The 19,983-nt window shown below is 50.1% G+C and overlaps 1 long non-coding RNA gene across 1 annotated transcript in view; it reads left to right on the top strand.

Annotated features, from left to right (window-relative positions):
* Positions 1 to 6,184: 6,184 nt before the first annotated feature.
* The window catches only part of LOC139361296 (uncharacterized), a 29,449-nt gene continuing 15,650 nt past the window's right edge, over positions 6,185 to 19,983 (top strand). Inside the window, exon 1 of the long non-coding RNA XR_011618841.1 lies at positions 6,185 to 8,034. This is a non-coding gene — a long non-coding RNA (uncharacterized lncRNA). The remainder of the gene's footprint in view (positions 8,035 to 19,983) is intronic.

Genomic DNA, 19,983 nt, shown 5'->3' with positions numbered 1-19,983 from the left:
ACCTGGGGCTGGGGGTGCCCCTGGCATCTGGTGGGGAGTGTCAGGGATGTCCCTCCAGGCCCAGTACAGTCCCCCAGCCAGTGGCCGGCAGACAGCAGCACCCAACCTGATGTCCCTGTGGCTTCTGGTTCCCCGAGGCTGGCTGTGCTTTGCTGCCTCTACATGCTCTCAGACGTGTGCCCTCTCTCCACCTTCACTGGTTAGCAGTGTTCCATCCATTAGAGCTCAAAGCACTGCCTCCCGGCAATGCAGCCCCTTCTCCTGGCCTACCGTCTGCCTGTGCCCCACGGTCTGTACCGTGTCCTCACGGACCGATCAGAGCGAGGCTCCCAGGGATGGAAAGGTTCCTGCTTGTGTCTGCTTGTGTCTCTGTCCCGCCTTCTCTGGACCCGGCACCGTGGCCTTTGCCGACAGAGGTCTTGGGTTGATTGTCAGCGAAGCAGACAATCTATATGGCTCTAAATGGCTGTGAACATGCTTGATTGGGTTATTTTAAAAATAGTTGTATATGTAAACATTTGAGTGTGACACAGGTGGATTTTTGGGCTAATGGTCTTGTTCTTCAGGGAGTAACCACAGGCCCATGCACAAGGACCATTTCCAGCTGATTTATGGAACGCTGTTCTACCTGGTTAATTTTCAACGTTATCTCAGCCTGAGAGGTAGGTCAGCATGTGACGAAGTTCACTGGTTTGAATCCTAATCTGCTCCTTAGGAGCTGCACCTTCCATGCCTTCGTTTCTTCCTTGGTTAGGTAGGGAAGGTATGAGCTACCTCAGAGTTGTGAGTGAGGCCTGCATCGAGTGACCGCATTAAAGTGACAAGGACTGCACCCGGAGTGTTGATATTTAAAGACCTTTAAACATCGCGATGCTGCATTTTCGTACCCAGGTAAAACAGCAAAGTTCTTTCAGATGCAGACACAGACCCTCGGTGAGGTGGGGGGCTGATGGCAGGAGGTGGACCACCGACCCTGTAACGAGGGCGTGGTCTGTTCGAGGCTGAACGAAGTGCACATCATTGCATGTACCACGGAGGTCCCTCTCGTGAAGTCCTGGAAGGGTCCATGTGGCTAAGCCATGTGGTCTGTCCATGATGTCCGGCAGGAGCAGAGCTTTCGGGTGCAGCCTTGCTCTTGTGCGCACAGCCCTCAACGGTCTCAAAAGTCTGAGGCTTAAAGCAGGCTTGGGGTTTCCTTACACCTCCTGGACATCTAATTTGCCTGGCAAACATGTTTTTCTTGGGTGTAAAGGTGAAGGAGTGGGTGATTCTGGTGAAAGTGTACTAATTACTGCACTTCTGGGTCAGTGGCGCTTGGTTGAAGACACTATCTGCCCTGGATGGACATCTCTGGGATGGTGAGAACCGGTGGCTGGATGTCGCGGGGTTGCCAAGAAGATGCCAATTTTTTCCTTTTTCCTGAGTAACAACACCCTACTTTGTTTAGGGAAGCAGCACACCCAGCTGAAAATCCAATTCTCTTGTACGGCGGAGCGGCTGGTGACACAGGTCCAGATGCTGGGATGCTGATGGGGGGTCCTGGAGTGGGAGGTGTCAGGAGGCTTTCCTGACCCACAGCAGCCCTGGGCCCTTGTCCGGCCTTCTTGCCCGGGGCAGGACACCTGGAGGGAAAGCAGCTTCGGGGGCCCGAGGGCCAGAAGGCAGAGTCCTGGCGTGTGAGGCAGGCCTGGGCCAGGCTCCTCGGAGGATGTCACAGACCTGCTGCCCATGCAGGGACCACCCACCTCTGAGCCCCACGCAGATTTTCCTCCATAGCCGAGTGAAATCCTGATACAGCGAGTGAGGCAGTCAGAGGCACCTTTTGTGGAAGGAGGACAAAGCTGGAGAGAAAGAGGTTTTCCTAAAGGCACAAGGCGCTGATTCTGCGTTAGGGATAATTCCTAGGAGTGTGGTTGCTGGTGGGTGGAAAACTGTAGCCAGAGAATAAGTGGGAATGGCACTTGCTGGTATTTAACTGATTCGTTCACGAATGGTCCGAACCGTTCCAGTGAAAAGAATATTTCGGACACAGAAGTTTTCATCCTGCCTGACAATGAGCATGACCGTGGGCTGTTCCATCCTTCCTGGGCGACAGTGAGAGGGTCTCAGGCCCTTCCGGCCCTGTGCTGGCATTTCCCCAGGGTGTGTGCCCCATCCTGAATAGGCTGGAATGCCTCTGGGTGCAGCTGAGCCTCTTGAAAAGGGAAGAGACATGTGATGTGCTCTGGCTGAACAGGAAAACGAGGGAGGATAGGGAGAGGGGCCTGGAGGTGAGGAGGATGGTGAGCAACACTGGGGACAGAGGAAGTAGGGTAACACCAGGGACAGGGGGACGGAGGGTAACGCCGGGGACAGGGGATGGAGGGTAACACCACTTCTCCAGGTGCCTTTGGGGGATGCTGCCGCCTCTCGCACCCCAGAGTGAAGTCAACAGGATTCTGTCCCGAGGAGCCCCAGAGCCTGGCAGCTGGGATTGTCGCAGTATGAACCACTGTTCACTAGCTCTGCACCCTGGGACAGGCTCCCTGGTGTTTCCACCCTGGTTTCCCATCTGGACAGTGGGACCCTGAGTGTCCCCGTCCCAGCTGCGCCCAGAGCCCTGGACTCCAGCGTGTCGTCGGCACTCATTAGCGTTTCTTTTGTTGTGGTCCGTGGACGAAGTGGCTCTCTCTTTGTGTGTTCACAGCCCTCCTGCTCACTTTACCTTCTGGGAACACTTTTTACATAGCTTCGTATGTGGGGAGGACTCGAGTGATTAATGGAATGTTTCATCAGGTGCAGTTCTTCTGTTTCTCAGTTTTGACACAACATTTGGTGAAATTTCCAGGGACTCCTGTGGTCAGCCTCACGGTTTCACTCTGTCGCTTTCTAATGCAGTATTCTTTGGGAGTCTTTTCAATTAAGCACCATCATTTAAAAATAAGTTTTATAATATGCAGTTTCAGGTTAATTCTTTACCTTTGTGTCTCAGGCAGTAGCTACCTACCTGTGAGTAGTCACAAAGGTTCATGCAGTTTTCTCTAGCTGTCCCTAGCTCGTAGCTCAGCAGGTCCCTTCAGATGAGTCAGCCAGCTGTGTACCTGCATGTTCAGGATACTTGTCAGGGGCCTTCCTCAGAGCAAGACCGACGCTCACCTCATCCTTGGGACTTTGGAGCCCGCCCTGGAGAGACTCCAGCCACGTCCAAAGGGGCCGTCCGGGTGCCACAGGCTGGTGGGAGTGACTTCTGAGCCACTCCAGACCACACTTTGTGTTCCTACACCCCACAAAGCCACTTAAAGTGCCATGTTCTGGTGCTGTGTGCCTCACCAGTGTGCCACACAAGCCTGCACGGGGATCTGAGCGGGCGCTGCCTTCCTCAGGCTATGCTGGAGTTTTGGGGCAACTGGAGCACTCCTGGCTGTGATTCTTGCCACTCTCTGGGCTTCCCTAGAGGGTCTCACCTGCAGCGTGAGGACCACATCGGCAGCCACTGAGGAGTCGTCAGGTGCAGCGTTGGTCCCACTCAGTCCTTCTTGACTTTGGTGAGAGAGTAGACAGCAAAACTTCAGCTGGGAGCCCCAGGCCTTCTCTGCTTGGGGCCCTGGGACTGACATAGCACAGATCCTGCCATCCACGTGCTGGGGGCCCCGCCGTGCGGCTCCCTCCTCTGGTCAGGGGCTGCACCCTTGGGCTGTGCAACTCCTGGTTCTCACACTCAGGGGCCCAGGGAGGGTGGTGGATGAAGAGAGAAGGAGAAGGGTGGCAGTTTGAGCCCAATTGTGTTGGCTTCATCTTCCGCCTCTTGTCCCTAAGTACATTGGCAAACTTTTCCAGGTGAAAACTCAGAAGGGATTTTTAATGACTGGAATCTGTGAATTCCATGGAAGCCACGTCTGTCCACCTCTTTCACCTACCTCATTTCTCCCCGTTGGGGCTGATTTTGGCAGCGTTCATAGGGGCAGGGACGGAAGGGGTGGGGGCCAGCCGTCGGCCCTGTGTCCCTCCCTTCCTCCCCTCAGCGCCACAGCATTTCGGTGTCATCCCCTTCCGTGCACGCGTCCTCATGAAAACCAAGTGCGGCTGGAGGGAGATGCCTGCGCCCACTCCCGTGACCTTCCCGGCCAGCCTGGCTGCAGCGGCCCCTCGGCAGGCATCTTTCTGGTGCTGCCTCCGTGCCCCTCCCATCACCTGATGCTCGTGTTCCTGAATCTTCACGCCTGTGCTCTGTGCAGCCACCTCACGGGCTCCCTGGGAAGGAAGACAGTGTCTCACGCCGGTCAGAATGCTCTTCTCTGTCCACTGAATAGTCCAACACAGAATCATTCCTCTGTGATTATTTGTGCTTTGTTATGTAGAACTGGAATAAAGAAAAAGTGAATTTAGACATTACAGCCATCAGGTTGAAGCTTAGTAATTGCATTAGGGAATTAAATGGAAACATTTGAGCTTCTCGAGTTCTAATTCCACATCTTCGTATCCCCATCACCCCATACCCAGTGTCTAACAGAGCTCTTGGTCTAGGAGTTTCTTGATAAATGCTTACTGAATTGAACTGGACTGAGCTTAACATTCCCACCCAGAGTTAGAAGCCAGTCCCTGAATAAATTGCATTTAGAATATGAGTTTGACGTTACTGTGGTAAGGGGTATCCTACACATCATAATTCCTAGTCAATATCGGGTATTTAGTCAAATAGACTCAAGTATAGAGAAGCATAGGCCCATCTGGCAAAAGGGCAAGGCACGCTGCTTTAGGTCCAGGTCCCCAATATCAACTATGAAAATAAAACGTCAACTCCAATGACAGCCCTGTCCTCAGCTGGTCACTGTTTATGCTAACAATTATAAACAGCTTGAACTTGCTGTCCTGAGAGGCAACACACCCTCCATTCTCTCTGCAGTGTAGCTGCCTTGGTGGATGGAACATGCCCCTCCTCCCTCCCTCTCCCTATCCCTCCCTCCCCCCTCCTCTCTCCCTCCCTCTCCCCTCCTCTCTCCCTCCTTCCCCCCTCCTTCTTCCTATCTTCTCTCACCTTTCTCCCCCCACCTTCTCTCCTGGACAAGGGGCAGAAGAAAGGAGACCTCCGGAATCTTCTGCTTCATCCAAGCAGCTTGGGGGCAGCATCAACAGCTGCAATTTGGCTGCCCCAGCAGGTGCCTCAGGGCAGCCTTTCTAATGGGAATCCTGGAATCATGTCTTTCCTTAATGTGTCCTAAAGGCTGGAGGACATGAAGTGAAACAATGCTCCATGCTCAGTCCTGTGATTTTGTGTAATTATTGGACTTACTTTGAAATTAAACTAAATGATACCCAAGGTAGAGCATGAAAAAAAAGAAAAAACAGGCTATGGTGTTTGAAAAACAAACAAAACCGTTTGGTTTGTTGGTTTGTTCTTAGACCTTCACAGGCTCCTAGGTCACACGTTTCAGTTTCTTAGTAAGTGGCATTCTCTGCAGAAGCTGTGTCAGTCTGTTTGATGATGTCAGCCACAGCAGAAAGAAGCACTCCGTAGGCCCCGTGCTCAGCACCTTGGCGTGAGCTCCTGCCATCTTCTGTTCATGCTCATCACAGCTCTGTGCAGTGGGCATCCTCCTGATCCCTGTGGGAGGATGGAGGATGGAGGCGGAAGGGTGAGTGATGGCAGGATCACATGAGGGGTCTCTCCCGAGGTAGGGAGGGGAACTGGCCCAGGACCTTAGTGCCCATCGCATCCTTCTTCCTCCTCCTCTGCCTCTCTGTGACTGTTTGACTCAGGCTGCAGGGACAGACATGAGTATGTGCAGAACCTGTGTGCATCCCTGGGAATGTGTACTCATATTGGCAGGGAGGGATGTGAGTGTGTACAGAGCGTGTGTGCACACCTTGGCGGTGTATGCCGGCGTTGGCAGGGACAGATGTGAGCGCGTATGGAATGTGTGTGCACACCTTGGGGATGTGTGCTGGCATTGGCAGGGACAGATGTGTACAGAGCGTGTGTGCACACCTCGGGGTGTATGCTGTTGTTGGCATGGACAGACGTGAGCGTGTACAGACCGTGTGTGCACACCTGGGGGTGTGTGCTGGTGTTGATAGGGACAGATGTGTACAGAGCGTGTGTGCACACCTGGGGGTGTGTGCTTATGATGTTTTGTAACCGGCAAATACGTGGCCTGTTGCATCGGGCGGCCCTGCGCCCATGCTGAGCCCGTCATTGGCCCTCGGGTTGGGGTCTCCATCTGCCCAGACAGCACTCGAGTGGCTTGAGGTTTCAGATTCTTCCTCTACGGATACTTGGGCCTCCTCAGGACCAAACATCAGAACCAGCCAACTGCAAACTACAAGAACGTTCAAATGCATCTTCAGTAGGAAAAACAAAAGCAATTGGAAAAATTTTCCAACGTGACCCCGTGGTTAAGCCGTTAGATACTCCAGCCAACAGATTGAGTCACTTTAAAATTCACACCAATTAAAATGGTTGTGAGAGTTGCAGAGCTTTACCGCTAAACCTTGAAATAATTGAAGCATTCTGCTCCACTTGCTTACAAACTAGAGTTGGGGATACCTTTCAGTCCAAAGTAGCAACCTTCTAAATCCAGCTTAGATGCGAGGCTCCCACTGACACAGGAAGAGACAGTGGCCCTTGATTATTCTCCTGTGTTCAGATACTGTGTCATTTCTTTTTTTCTTTTTTTTTTTTTTTTTTTTTTTTTTTGTATCCTGATCATCACTTCTGCTTTTCCAATTCAAACTAAAGGGAGTTTAGTTCTGTTTTGGAGAAGCTGTGGTTAGTGGTTTCTTTTCATGGTTTGCTTAATCTCTTAAGTCTGGTGCTTACATTACCCAAATAGACTTTTCTTTAGTACGACAGTGCCATAACCCAGGGCTTCTCCCTCCATATCTTCTCCCCAGGAGGCTCCCTAGGAATGGGTGCTGGAGATCCAGCCCCTCTCCATGTGCCGTTTTCTTTGAGTCCAAGGTAGCTTTGGCTCAGAGAAGAAAAGAGGCCTCCGGGTTAGGTGCCTCTGACTGCTTGCTTGTGAAATGTTTAATGATAAGGCGACTTCCAAACTAATTTACACATTGATAGTTGTAGCTTGAAGTATCACCGCAGTCATAAGAACAAGAAACACTCCCATAAAGTAGATAAGCAGAAAAAAGCCATAGAAGTTTAATAAAGCGCAAATAAAATGGTGTTGTAAGAATGTCCAGTGGGAAATGCTCTCAGTCCAGCCAGATCCAGCTGTGGCGTCAGTCCAGCTGTGGCGTCCTCCTGTAAAAACATTCAGCCACGTGTGGCCCTGATCGCAATCACTACTCTGAATTGTGATCCAGAATGTTGTTGGGGGCCGATGCCGGGACTGTTCCAGCAGTTGAGTCTGATTGGGCGTCACGGTGGTGATGTGCTTAGCGCGGCCAGCTGGGCTGAGTGGTGGCCACCCGTGCACTCGCCACGTGCAGCCGTTATTCTGGTGATGGGGTTGCATGCGGCGCGGCTTGTCCACCTGGGCAATTAAAGTACTGGGAACCCAACCGCGGGCGGGTGCCTCCCGACATGGGAGCTGTCTTTTTTATCCAGGGCCCTGTGGCGCTGCAGACCCCTGCCGCCAGTCTGAGCTCACAAGGAGGTACCGGAGGGCTCTGCTGGGGCATGGAGGTCCCTGAGCAGGTGGTCACTTATTGCTTGTGGAGTGGTCCATGGCCTGTGAGTTTATTCTCGGGGTTTGTGTGGGCGAGGTTAACCAGTTCACAGCTGGGCACTTACCCCTTACACAGGTGACACTAGTTAAAGTGGAATCTATATTAGCTCACACGGGAGTGTGTGAGGAGCTGGGAGGGTGGGGAGGCTTGGCCCTAGCACTAGATCCCGGTCTCCTGACGTTTCTGCGTCTTCCAGTTGAGGGGCCGTCAGAGCCGCTGTGGGTCCTGAAGACAGGGGGTGCCATATGGACCAGGGGATGCAGAAGCCTCTAGAGGCTGCGGGAGGCAAGGAGACGGTGGCTTCCCCAGAGCCAGCCCTGCCGCCACTTCGACGTTAGATGGTGGGACCTGTTTTGGACTCCAGCTTCCAGAAATGTGAGAAAATAAGTCAGTGTTTAGGGCGCTAAATTTGGGGTGATTTAGTGGAGAAATAGAAAACTAGCCCACAAAGGTGCACGCATTGAAATGTGCTCTGTCCAGGTGTTCACAGTGGTGTGAGGGGGATGGCATCGGGGTTCTGGGAACTCTGCAGTTTTACTGAAGGAAGGGGGCTCGCCACGCCTTTCCTCATATAACTGAAGGTATGTATGCCTGCCACACTGCCCAGGAGACAGGGACTAGAATTCTGACTTTATTTCTTATGGGAACCAAGCCACAGTCAGAACACGGTGAGGGCCGAGACGAGCTTCCTACAGCCTGAACTGGGAAGAGGAATCGCAAGTAGTTTGTGTTTTTCTACACAGACCTGTCCTTTTCAGGTTTTGTTAAGTTTTGGAAAAAGGGAGAAGCCAGGCACACCTCGGCGAGGGACAGTGTTTCTGGAGGTGGTGCGGCTTCAGCCTGAACGTGGCCGTGTGGTTGGGAGGCTCAGAAACTGCCCTCCAAGGGCACTCATCTATTCCTTATTGCAGTAATACCTTGTTTACAGAAATCCACAGAAATTACAGTGCGGGAGGCTTCTGGTCTGGATGGGTTTGGACCGAGGTCACGGGGTGTTGTCCCAAGTGCTAATCCTGATCTGGCAGAGGCTCTGTTCCCAAACAATTATTCCACAGTTTCAGAGCCTATATCTGAGTGATAGTCTTTTAACTTTGTTGCATAAAAGGAAACAAAGTATGTCTTGAGGGTCCAAAAATCCATGTGGTAATCATGGCTGTAAACTCATACCTGGGGCTTTGGGATGGAGTGAAAACCACCGTCACCTGGCGTGGACGCTGCGTGGTATTTTTAGCGTGGCGGCCTGCTCGTGCCTTGAACTCTATCTGCAGTGTGAGCAACAGCTGTGCATTTGAGAAATGTGGACAGGTCAGCTTGCTCCTCCAGGGGCCTGCAGGCATCCGGGTGAGGGGCCTGGCATGAGGCCACATCAGTGGGAAGGAGCTTGGTTGTGTCAGCAGATCTGTCTGTCTCTACAGGCCCGCAAGCCAGCCAGAACCCAGTTTTCCTTTGGTCATCTAATGCCAGAAAAAACCTGTTTCTTAGAGATTCTCATAATTTATATTAATGAACCATTTGACCGTACCTAAAATGTTATAAATGCATGAGGCTTTACAACTTGGCAGATGTGTAACTCACATGTCGTTGTATCAAACTGTTGAAGATATTTGTTTCACTTGAAGGTTTTTAACATTTTATGTGCAAAGCAAATGCCAGTAGCATTTTGAAGGAGTATTTTGGAATTTTAAACACAGTGGGATAGTGCTGGGTCTCTGGGATACTGGTGAGGTGGACGTGACCTCAAGCTCTTGTAGCTTGCAAGCAGGATTGTTAAATTGTCACAAGTGCAGTGCTGGAAAGTCAAAGTGGATTTCTGTAAATGAGGTATTAGTGCAATAAGGAACAGATGAGTGCCCGTGGAGGGCGGTTTCTGAGCCTCCCAGACACCCCAGGAGGAAGCGGGGGACGGGGGCAGTTACCCACCAGAACCTGGACGGTGAAGCTGGGTTTGCTGGTGGCCCTGCTTGGCAGGTCATTACGTGCAATAAGAAACAGGTGAGTGCCCTTGAGAGCGGTTTCTCGGCCCCCTTCAGAACCGCAAGTGGAAGACGCTCCAAGGTGGGGGGTGGGGGTTTGGTTAATCCACAGGAGCCTGGATGGTGGAGCTGGGTTTGCTGGTGGTCCTGTGTGGCATGTCATTACATGCACTAAGGAACAGGTGACTGCCCTTGAGGGCGGTTTCTCGGCCTGCTTCGGAACTGCAAGTGGAAGACGCCCCAAAGTGAGGGGGGGCTGGTGGTCGGTTATCTAGTGGGGCCGGATTTGCTGGTGGCCGCTGCGTGGCAGGTCACTGCGTGGAGCGATGGGAGGTGAGTGGAGTGGGAATAGAGGATGCACCCTCCACAGCTACTGCTGGGAGTTGGCTGTGGTAGCAGAAGGGGCATAGAGGGATTCCCATCAGGGGCAACACGACTGGGGTCCCACGTGTGGTGGATGCCGAGGTGTGGCTATATGTAATCTCAGTCTGCACAGCCGTCCTGGTGAGTGGGTTCAGTTACCTTCCCATCTCACATTTGAGAAATCTCGGGGGCTCACATCACAGCTAGGTGGGTTGGAAGTAATGTCTCAGGCAGGACGTTGGCCCCAGAGCCCAGATCTTACCCGCCCCCGCTCTTTTCAGTCCACCAAGCTTGTAGAGAGGGTTGTGTGGTGGTGGGTGGCGGCTGAGAAACCAACACAGTAGAAGGCGGGGAGGAACTAAACCAGGCAGGAGACACAGGCAGTGCTTGGGAGGTCTGCACGGGGTGTGGGTGTGGGAGACACCTCTGGGCCAGTGAACCCCGTTCTGTGCTCCTGGCTTGCCCAACCTTGGCCCTCAGCCACATGCTGCGTGCTTTAGGTGAAATCTCAGTCGCTCGTGTGGTGCGGGCATCTTTTCTCCCTGGCTTTGCCTCTCTTTAAATCACGGAGTCTCAGTGGGGATGACGGGGCGGATGGTTGTCCGTGGAATTTGCCCTCCACCTCCCCATCCTTGTCCTGTCCTGTCTGGCCTGTTACCTGAATCTGTGTCTCTTCAGAGCCTGCAAATGAGTGGAGGCCACGACAGCCTCTCGCTGACCGACCTCTCAAACTTTTATTCATCAGAATAGTGTTAAATGCCGATTCCTAGGCACCCCCATTGGACTCTACGCCTGCCTAGCATGGGTACTTTGGGGAAGGTAGAGGATTGCTGGGCTGTTCCAGGGGGGAATTTGCATTGTTGAATGTCTATTGTGTTCCTTCCAGCACTCTACTTTCCACGCACACGTGGCATTAAACCTGGAAGACCTCTGGGTGCTGTGCTGGTGAGGAAGCCCCGGCTGGACGAGGGGCTGCTGGGGCTCGGACTTGATTCCTGGGCTGGGGGCTGGGGGCTGCGGGCTGCGGGCTTATTCTCTTCAGTGGGTCTGCTGATGGGATGCCCTGAGAAGTCCTGCTGTGCACTCAGGGGAAGGTGCAGAGACAGGCTCAGAAAAGACAGACCATGGATTTAAAAATTCCTACTGGAAAATCTTTTATGAGCAAAGTAATTTGCATCTAACTGAAGACAATCATTGCTTGAATAATTGGTTTGTTTACAAAGTTGGTCCTATGAACAGATTAAAGTTTTCATTCATGCCTTATCTATAATGTGAATAGGAGCTATTACCGCAACTTAAATTAGCTTTAAATTTCGTATCAGATTGCAGTCCAGATTACAAACGGCTGCTTGATAATCTAATTGATAAAACGGAGGAATTTAGTGCTTGGAACCCAGAGTGAAGGGAACAGAATTGCTTTGGTTTCTCAAAAGGGTGTTGACTGAGTGGTGACCTGGGGTGAAGAGAAGTGGCTAGAGTCATTACACTCGAGGAGATGATCTGCCCCCGCCTTTCTCAGCTGTCTTCTGGACAAAACAAAGGGTGATAAATGGAAAAAATTCAGCACTGAGTTCGTCTATGCCCTGAGCTTCTCATACAGTCATTAATGGGCTGTATCTGTGAAGCCTCCATACAGGCACAAAGGAATTAGGCTAGAGTAAGGCGGCCGGCGACCTCTGGCGTCTGGACCGCGTGTCACTTCCTAAAGCCCTTTTGGGTGAAATGACAGTGGCAATGTCGTTGTTCGGAGGAGTGTAATCTCACGTATGAGATGCAGATTTTAAATGATGCAGATTTTAAACACCAAAGTCAGGAAGCTTGGTGGGAGTGGCTGTCTTCCAAGTGGTTTTCTGTGCTGCCATGGATGAGGCGTGGATGTGTCATCTGTTGGTGAGATCCACTGGTGAAGGGGCTAAGCAAACCATGGAGGTCGGGGGGGTGAAGCTGCATCTCTTCTGGCATCCCAAGTAAATACCTGGGATCCCATCTCCAGCCTTTCAAAGGACACAGACGAATATAAAATGCAGATGGGAGAGTTCATAATTTGGGCATCTCTGTTCTTTTGAAATCAAAGTGCAAAGAAAAAGTTTTGCCTTGAGGTCTTAACCCATACTTGTTTTTCTCCTGAGGTTTTAAGATTTTCTTAACTGCTTTTCTCTCCCCCAATCCTTGAGGAAGTTCTATCTTCATATCTTCTTAAAAGGTATGGTTAAAAGATATGGTTAAATTCAACACTGAAATATAAAAACATGCTTTCATATTTTTCTTGAAACTGATGTATCTGACATTGGTGAAGAACTAACTGGGAGTATTGGTTTATTTTTATTTTTTTGAGACAGTCTTGCTGTGTTGCCCAGGCTGGAATGCAGTGGCACGATCTTGGCTCACTGCAGCCTCACCTCTTGGTTCACGCCATTCTCCTGCCTCAGCCTCCTGAGTAGCTGGGATTATAAGTGCCTGCCACCATGGCTGGTTCATTTTTGTATTAGTAGAGACGGGGTTTCAACATGTTGGCCAGGCTGGTCTTGAACTCCTGACCTCAGGTGATTCGCTCACCTTGGCCTCCCAAAGTGCTGGGATTACAGGCAAGAGCCACCACACTCGGCCTGGGATATTCTTGATTATAATTGTAACATATCCCTTTAATAAAAACAAAACAGAACAACAACAACAACAAAACAGCTGTCTGAAAAGTCTCGAAATTAAAGAGCTCACTTGGACAGGGATTTGGACACCAGTTGAATGGCCCAGCACACCATAGTTACATGGGCCACTCGGCCTGTTAGGTCCTTAGGGTATTTGAAGTCATATGGATATTTGCATTTCTGCCTCTGGATATCGTGTTAGTATTCGGCTAGTGTTTGAGGGCCAGGCTCAGATCCGGGAAAACAAGAGCCCCTGCCCTCACGGCACTTCTCTTCCATGTGTGTGTGTTAGGAAAATAGAAAGCATAAGATATTTTTTTCAATGAGCTGGGAAGATGGAAAAACAAGCTTAAGATGTTTACTTGTTCAGAAGAAGGGAAGTGCAAGGAACACTCAGCTTTGTTGCTGCTGAAGGAGGCCCCTGGTGGAGGCTGTTTCAGAGGTGGGGTTTCTCTGAGAAAGGTGGTAAGAGGCCAATAGGATGCCCCATCTGGTTTGCCAGAGATGGGGAAAGTTAGTATCCCCAAAACAGCTTCAGCATTCTGGCAAAGCTTTGGAAAACCAGCTACGGTGTAGGACCTTGTTGGCCGCTGGGTAGAAGGAAAACATTGCTGGTCCTGAGGACTGTACTGTTGTTCCACTGCTATAAAGAACTATCTGAGGCTGGGTAATAAGGAAAAAAAATGTTTAATCGGCATACAGTTCTGTGGGTTGTACAGGCTTCTACATCTGGGGAAACTTACAATCAGAGTGGAAGGTGAAGGGGAGGCCGGCATGTCTTCACATGGCTGGAAGGGGAGAGAGAGTGAATGGGAAGGTGCCATGCACCTCCAAACAACCAGATCTCAGGAGAACTATCATGAGGACAGCGCTTGGGGGATTGTGCTAAACCATTAGAAACCACCCCCATGAGTCAATCACCTCCCACCAGGGCTCACCTCCAACATAGGGTTAGAGTTCAGCATGAGATTTGGGTGGGGACACACAGCCACACAATGTCAGGCTTCCCATTCTTCTCCTGCACGTGCTTCGCAAATGGTTCTGTCATTGGTTTTTGTTTCTGTTGATACATAATATACGTACATATTTTCAGAGTGCATGTGATACCTTGATTCACCCCTATATTGATGAAATCTGTGTACTTGGGATGTCTTTCACTTTAAATAGTTTCTTTTCCTTGTGCTGGTTATGTTAAGTTATTCTCTCCTAGCTGTTTTGAAATACACAGTAGATGACCCACTGCCATCCCCCTGCTGATTTATCAATAGTAGGTCTCGTGTTCCCATTAGGCTGTGTGTTTGTGCACATTACCAGCCTCTGCCCATCCTGCTTATGAGTGGGCTCTGCTGGGCCCTGTTGACCACCTACTTTTGGCCTCCATGAGATCTGCTCTCAGCTCCTGCTTATGCGCCGTTTCCTTGCTTGACTCGTTTGCTTAACGTAATGTCCTCCAACTCCATCCATGCTGCCGCGGATGACAGGGCTCTCCGCTGTGTGGTGGAGTATTGCTCCTGTGTGTGTTCGGGCCACGTTCCCTTCATCCCCTGTTGGCGGGCACTCAGGTGATTCCAGACTTTGGCTACTGTGGATGGAAGCTGAGAGCAGTCACTGGCTTTATACTCGGGGGACGTGAGCCACTTTGATGTTCTCAAGCAGCCTATCCCCAAAGCCCTCCGTAGAATGCCGCATTCGTTTGTACTCATGGCTTCTTCCACTAGGATGAACAGCTGGGAAGGGGCTTTGAGTGAATGCTTGGGTTTCTGTCTTTAATTGGTACCCAGCTACACTGGCCAAGTAGGGGTCCCAGTGACCCTGGACACTACCTCACATAAGGTCCAAAGATGCAGTTAGGTTCTTTTTTTAACACGCGGTGGCTCACGCCTGTAATCCCAGCACTTTGGGAGGCCGAGGCGGGCGGATCACAAGGTCAGGAGATCGAGACCACGGTGAAACCCTGTCTCTACTAAAAATACAAAAAATTAGCCGGGCGCTGTTGTGGGCGCCTGTAGTCCCAGCTACTCGGGAGGCTGAGGCAGGAGAATGGCGTGAACCCAGGAGGCGGAGCTTGCAGTGAGCCGAGATCGCGCCACTGCACTCCAGCCTGAGCTGGGCGACAGAGCGAGACTCCGTCTCAAAAAAAAAAAAAAAAAAAAATGCTTTTGACCTGGGTAAGCTATGGCATTATCAGTTAGAGTTTTTCATATTGGAAAGGTGTATATTTTATTTTCTAAGAAGGGAAGAAATCCTCTTAAATACTCTAACCACAGATTAAATCATGTCAAGGAAAGAGGTACTATTTTGGGGGAAAATGACCCCTTCATGTCAAAGATCAAGGAGATGACTTACATTGTTTAATTGAGTTAATTATGAAATCTTAAGTGGTTTTAAGAAGATGAGCTGTGGATCCTACAAGACATGAGACTGATACTGATTTAATGTTAGTCAGCCCTGACAGAATGTGGCTAATATTTAAAGCTTGCTCCAGTATTGCTTGATAGATTGTAAGTTAATGTAAAGATCTGTTTGACGCTTTTATTTTACAAAATATTATTGAGAAAAAGTTTGACAGCCAAGGAACGGCCTTCAACCAATTTCTTCCTAATTTCTATCACCAGAAAATTTTGTCCTGTTAATTCCAGAATTTACTTTTGGAAAGTTCCCGTAAGGAGAGCAGAGGTATTGGTGGTTGAATGGTGACTTGAATTTAGGTGAAGATCGTTAAATATTTCATAGTCATGTTTGTCTTGGTGGTTTTAGCAATTTTATATTAAACTTAGAACTGTGAGTCAAACCAAATCTGTTCTTTTGCTTTTGTGATACTCCTTTGTATGACTATACTGGTAAAGAATGATAAAATGTGTATTGGGTATTTTTTCTGTGTAGATATTAGGATTTTTAGGGGAACAAATTAATCATTCTTCTAATATACACTGCTGTGTGTTGGGTCCTTTGTATATTAGTTGAATCACTCTAATGAGGACCACTTGAAAGTCTGTTTCTATAGCAGATGTTTTATATGTTGACTTGTGTTATGCAAAATCCTTCATCCTCTAAGAAGACTAAGCAATGGGTTGGAGGAGAGATTTAATCACCCATTAGGTCTATTCCGAATGCTCAGAATTGAATGCAAGTACTAATTATGTTTTTGAAGTGAGGTGTGTGTGTGGTGGACTCCTTTTTAGGTCATGGGAGGGAGGTAAAGCGAAGATGAGATTTGCTGATGAACATTTGTGCATATGCTAGTGGAGAAGTCATATGACTTGACTGCACCTGCGTACTCTGATTTTGGTTTCGTTAGTGTCCGTAGCCACAAGCCTCAACTGCCTCTGGGACCCACCCTGAGGGGCTGTGGTGAGGGTTATTACAGAGTCGTGCGTCTTAGTGAAGGGCACAAACGGCCTTGTGGGCCTACTTTGGCTTTGTTTGAACGTCTAGATTGTTAAACTAAGTTTAACATTTTGAGGATTATAAATTGTGATTCTTGTCTAAGAAGAGGTTTCTGTTGTCTCTGAAGACAGGAGACCCAATACAGATGGTCCCTGGCTCCCAATTGTTACATATCTGATTTTTTTTTTCAACCTTGTGATGGTGTGAACTAGTCACACTCAGTGCATTGTTTGGCCCAAGATGGGCTGCCTCTGGATGAACCCGTTGTAAGTTGAAACTATGATGTCAAATGCACTTTCTATTTAGGATATTTTCAGCTTACGCTGGGTTTATTGGAAGAGTTTCATCCCATGGTAAGTCAGGGAGCATATGTGCTCATAAAAGTGGAGACGATCTCATAGATACCGTGAGATATAATGTCTCTGATGTTATAGAGATACGATGAAAACAATCAAGTGGGACTTGGAAGCCTTGGAGGGACTCACATGGGCGGCTCCTGGAATGCAATCTTGAGCGCCACTGGCTTCTGGATGTGACATCTGTACCTTCTGCTTAGCCCAGTGTGTTATCGGCTGCTCTCGAGGGCAGAGAGGTCCAGCGTTCCTGTGTTTAGGTATTTGAGCTGCCTTAAGAGGCTAGGTCAATTCTCACTGGTGTCTTCAGGGCTTTAGGCCTTCTGAACAAGCAGGAGGAAGCACGACTTTGTAGAGCTTTGGAAATCTCAATGGACTTCAGGGCCATCCCCTTTGGCAGGAGAGAGCCCCACTGGAGGCGAGCAGGGTGCCGTGCGGGCCTCTGCTGGGCCCAGGCATGTACGGACGTTGTGAGGGCCACAGGACACAGATCGGTCTTGGTTCACAACTGGTGTCGATGGCCACGCAGCATTTCTGCCAGGTACATGAGTGCGGGGACTTGGGTTTTGGGGTGTGCGTCCTGGTTGCCTAGTTGCTTGGAAGACCCCCATTCAGACCCCAGCCTGAGTCACCGTGACAGGCCTCCTGCTTCACACGCCACACGGAAGCCGTGGCGTCGGTCACTGACGTCCACCAGCTGTCAGATGTGCGTGTGTATCTTCCTTGGTCTCGGGATGTGTCTTGTTTTGAGGTTATAGTAAACGTTCTTTACAAGGGGTTTTGGATTTTTTATGTTGTTTGCAAGGAGGCAGCAGGGAGTGCTTGAGCAATGAGATCCCCTTTCCAACCAATACAATTTCAGATCCCAGCAGGTAATTAAGGCAGCGGAGCTGTGGGATCACCTTTCCAACCAATGAGAATTCAGATCCCAGGAGGTAATGACGGCAGCGGGGCGGGTGGCAGAACCCTGAACTGTGGCTGTTTCTGGTGTCTTGCCCCGCGGACAGAGCGTGCTGGGGCCTCTGTGGGGTGAGTGGAGCGCATGAGCTGGGTGCTGCTGGGCCCTGGCTGGCTCCCCAGCCCGGGGTTTATGCAGGACTCGTTAGACAACTTGGAACCCAGAAAGCAGCACGAGGAGAACGGGATTGTGCCTTTCTGGATCCTTGGTGCTTCCCAGTCTCAGACACTGAGTAGGCTCTGAGGGGTCTCGCCGGGAAGACTTGCACAGTCGGCCCCCAGGATGGAGTGGGGCTGCAGCGGGTCTTGCAGGAGCTGGAAGTGGGGGTGAGTGTCTCGCAAGCGGGACCTTCAAGTGGGCCCAGCAGGATGCATCTGTGGAAATGGTGCCACCAAACGCAGGGCTGTGGCCAGCAGGACCTGAAAGGCTACAGCGGGCTGTGTTTCTGCTCTCTCTCTCGAGTCTCTGCACGGTTTTCCTTGGTTTTTGTCTGTTTGGAGGACGCTTCCCCCTTTCTTGCGCTTACCTAGCCTTCTGAGCTTCTTTGTTGAGTATGACAAAGCCCTGAGAAGGCATTTTTATCGCATAATTGTGTTATCCTGGTGGCTGGATAAATGACCTGCAAATGTGGGTGACTCAGTAGCTCTGAGGGTGTTCAATATCCAAGACAGAGGTGGGAAGGAAATGTTCAGGCAGGCATCAGAGGATCTGTTCTCTGCTTTACACTGGGGCCCTGGTTTGCTGACAGTCTTCACACTCGATCCAAAATGGGGGATAATGAAGTCTCACGGATTCGGCTTCAGCTGAGAGTTGCCTCCAGCACAGTCTTGTGTGAGTAACAGTTTCTGTGTTTGGTGCGAAGGGCGGGCGTCAGTCAGTTGATCTTATTTGTGGTGGTGCTTATGGTGGGTTTTCCGTAAGGAATGTAGACTTTATTAGCTTTGGCAAGGGAATCCTGAGTGATAAACTGGAAGAATGTCTCAGGAAATTCTGGAACCTGCAGTGAATCTGGAATCTGTATGAAATTGAGATTTGGATTCTCACGATTTCCTAATGCTACCCCGAAACCCAGTAGTTGAGACAGTCGTAGAGCTTCAGTTGTGCTGCCCCGGTTCCCCATTTTCAAAGGAACACGTTGCTTTCCTCTAGAATGTTCTGAGCTCTGAGTGCTGCCGGCAGAGTGACCAGCTCTCTGCATCAGAGGGGAAGCCAGGGCTGCGTTCACGGCGTCGCGGCAGCCGGGAGCTGACCCTGGACCTCAGGCACGTGTGATGCTGACCATTTTCTGTAAACTCCAAGGGTGTAGTGGTCTCCTTGGCCGCTTACAGTCTTCTGAAGCTTTTGATGTGTCTGCACTTTGTAGATTTTTCAGAAGTAGACAGCCTTTTCCCACACCCTTGGGCTGAGTTTCCTCAGAGGCTGGTGTGTGGGAAGCACCACACCCACATTCTGACAGGGAAGACTCTGGTGCCCAACTGAGGTCAGAGTGGAAATTTGTTCTTCCTTCCCTCCAGTCTGGTCCAGCTGCTCCCTGCTTGGCCAGAAGAAAATCATGCTTATTCAAGTCGTAGGCAAACCCCCGAAGTCAAACATTTGTCTTTTTTCTTTAATATGCCCATTTAGTTTATATGGAATGATAGCTAGAGAAATGCCTTTTAGGGGAAAATTAATTTCCTTAATTACAGAGAACTTTTTGGATAAAAATCAGGAGGCTATTTTGTCATAAGATCTAGTTAAATACTACAGTGGGAAGCTCCTTATATTTGATCTTACACTTGGGCCCTGTGTGCGTGTCCGCATGCTCGTGCTCATGACGCCAGGCGCAGATGTGAACTACAGGCACAGTACATACTTTCTGGTTGCTTCTTTGAACGTCTTATTGCTTGACCTCTCCGACTCAAATGTTGAGTTATGTTGATTCTGTTCAGAATGTTTATCCCTCTGTCTAGGGTCGAGTCGTCTTTCAGGGAGGAACCGTCTTCCTCATCTCTGTCTCCTACAGTATTGTATATTTAATAGTCAAATATTTATAGGTTACAAGGGTGACTGATCTGTTCATTAGGAGGAAAACAATGCCAATTTTCACATCATTAGAATGGACTTGTTAAATGATTGTTAGTATAATGAAGTTTCCATGGCAAAAGAGGCTTTGCAGATGTGAGTGTAACGGACAGTGAGATGGGGGAGGACCCTGGGTTGTCCAGGTGGGTCCAGTGTCTTCACATGTGCCTTTTGAGAAGGCAGTACGAGGGTCTGCCTCAGAGGAGGAGACCTGAGGACGAGATAGAGGCCAGAGGGCTGTGGGGGTGAGGGCGAGTGTGGGGCAGGGGCAGGGTCCGGAGGGGTGCAGGGCTGAGGCCGGGGCAGTGGTAGGAGGGGTGTGGGGCTGTGAGCCAAGCTGCATGGTGGCTTCTATGAATTGGGAGACTCCAGGCAGGAATACAAGCTACTGACCCCTTGACTTCAGGCCTGGGACTCCTGACTTCCAGGGCTGAGAGGAGGTTTGCATTTGTGGTAGTTTGTTGCAGCAGCAATAGGAAGCTAATGCATTGTATCTGTTCTTCACCTCCAAACCTTTGAAAAGTAACCCTGTTGTATTGGCCTTTTGTGTGCCCTAAATTCTAATGAGATGGTTTGTAGGAAAT

This window comes from Macaca nemestrina, unplaced genomic scaffold (assembly GCF_043159975.1).
Source record: "Macaca nemestrina isolate mMacNem1 unplaced genomic scaffold, mMacNem.hap1 Scaffold_143, whole genome shotgun sequence".
Classification (NCBI taxonomy): domain Eukaryota; kingdom Metazoa; phylum Chordata; class Mammalia; order Primates; family Cercopithecidae; genus Macaca; species Macaca nemestrina.
This window is presented reverse-complemented; position numbering and strand designations above follow the sequence as displayed.